The sequence below is a fragment of the Pinus tabuliformis genome, chromosome 9, assembly GCF_031772625.1.
Source record: "Pinus tabuliformis cultivar Carrire ecotype Pingquan chromosome 9, CPIR1, whole genome shotgun sequence".
Classification (NCBI taxonomy): domain Eukaryota; kingdom Viridiplantae; phylum Streptophyta; class Pinopsida; order Pinales; family Pinaceae; genus Pinus; species Pinus tabuliformis.
In genome coordinates, this window is record NC_142307.1 from 531,238,295 (window position 1) to 531,240,150 (window position 1,856).

At 39.8% G+C, this 1,856-nt stretch overlaps 1 long non-coding RNA gene across 1 annotated transcript; it reads left to right on the forward strand.

Moving 5' to 3' along the window:
* The first annotated feature begins 640 nt into the window (after positions 1-640).
* On the forward strand, positions 641-1,605 carry LOC149149566 (uncharacterized). Its single transcript, XR_016262923.1, has 3 exons — positions 641-858; positions 962-1,058; positions 1,149-1,605. It is a non-coding gene; the product is annotated as an uncharacterized LOC149149566 (long non-coding RNA).
* Positions 1,606-1,856: the final 251 nt, after the last annotated feature.

A 1,856-nucleotide genomic window follows, 5' to 3' on the forward strand; every position in this document is an offset into this window, starting at 1 on the left:
AGCCAAGGTATGATACTCTGGCCCAGAAAAATAGGTGCAAAATAGATGGTGCAATGCATTGGTGGTGTGGTCGCCAACAAAATAGGTGCAAAAGAGTCGAGGTTATGCAACAGAGCCAAGGTATGATACTCTCGCCCAGAGAACAGAGCTCTCGTCATGCTCTCGCCCAACAAAATAGGTGCAAAATAGATGGTGTGATGTGTTGGTGGTGTGGTTGCCCAACAAAATAGGTGCAAAAGAGCCAAGGTTGTGTAGCGGAGGTATGATACTCTCACCCAGAGAATAAAGCTCTCGTTGTGATCTCACCTAGCGAAATAGGTGCAGTGCACTTGTGGTGTGGTGCGATGTTACTCACACCTCCCGCCTCTTTTGTGCCTTCGCTTAACCATTTTTTTAAATAAAAAATACCCTATAATATATATATTATTATATAACATAAAAATAACCTATTTAACCCCTATTATATAGTCAATACATTGCTTTGTGTTTTTTTTTTTTTTTCAACCCTAATATGAACGCACGTGATATTATATTGCTTCGTCAATGAAACCCCGCGATCAATAACTACACTACCCGACCCTAACCCTTAACCCAACTCATAGATCTCGCTAGAAGGTTTGAGAGGGTCATATGGGAGACAATGGTGATCCACCCAAGTCGACAACTCGACGAATATGAGATGTTTTCTTTTGTTGAGTAGATTCGATAGTTCTCCTCCTTCCGCAAGTAGTTAGGGTTCCGAACCCGGGAAATCGTGACCCCAATTTGGTTCATTTGCTTATTGATTCTCCACGTGGCCGAGTTCTGCAACTTAGCACCGACGACGTCCTCTGTCCGGTGATGTCTTCTGCTAATTGGGTAAGTTTTCACCGAGTTTATATACCTGCTTATGCAGACAAGTCTCCATGCTTTTCATTTCTTTGAGGTTTCCCTTCCCTCTGAACCCTTAATTGGCTTGCAGGGGACAAGTTTGTGACTGGATTCCAATTAACTGGTTCAATGGCAACCACATGGGTTACGAATAAGATACTTTTCTCCGAAGCTCACCTCATTTTCAGGTATTCCTTAACCAAATTATAGCTCTCTGATGAATTTCGTTCTTATCTACCTCTTACTTAACTGATAGTCTTTCTTTTTGCTTTCACAAGTTTCCAGGCTAGGATTCAGAAAGGCTACTCCAACCAACCCTCAGCTTCAGGGGTCTAAGTCTTCCAGATGCAGTGAGCCTCTTAGAATCGCTTGCGACTTCTAGTCACGAGTATTCTCTACTAAATGATGTTACTCAGAATTTATCACTATGTATTAGAAATTCCCTTGCTGGAAATGTGGGCATCAACAACGTTATTGTATTTATATTCTTGTTGCATGGGTGCTGAACTGTTTGATGTGTGACTATCTCTTTTCTGAAGAATTTGTGGGTTAACCTTATGCATTAGGGCTCTCTTTATTTTCTTTGTATGGTGAACATCGTTTTCGAGCTGTCACAGTGGGGTTTTAAGTTATATGTAATTATTATATGTGACTCATAAGAGACTTTCTTGGCTAATTACAGAATTGTTAACTTATCAAAGGGTTTTAATGTAATTTGATGAACATTTATATGTATGTATGCATTTCAACATGAATTTTGTTAGTTTTGTTTTTAAGTTCTCCATATTTTTCTCAATAGTCGTTTTTGTGTTTATCTCAAACTGTTATGAGGCTAAACTCATATGTTTATCTGCAATGGTTATATTGCATCAGAGGGTTTGAGGGGGACTAGATCAGGCAGTTGCTCACCCGATAACTTGGTCTCAACCCCTTTGACACCTAGATTCACCAATAGCTTCTTTTTCCTGTGCATGAACATAAATTAT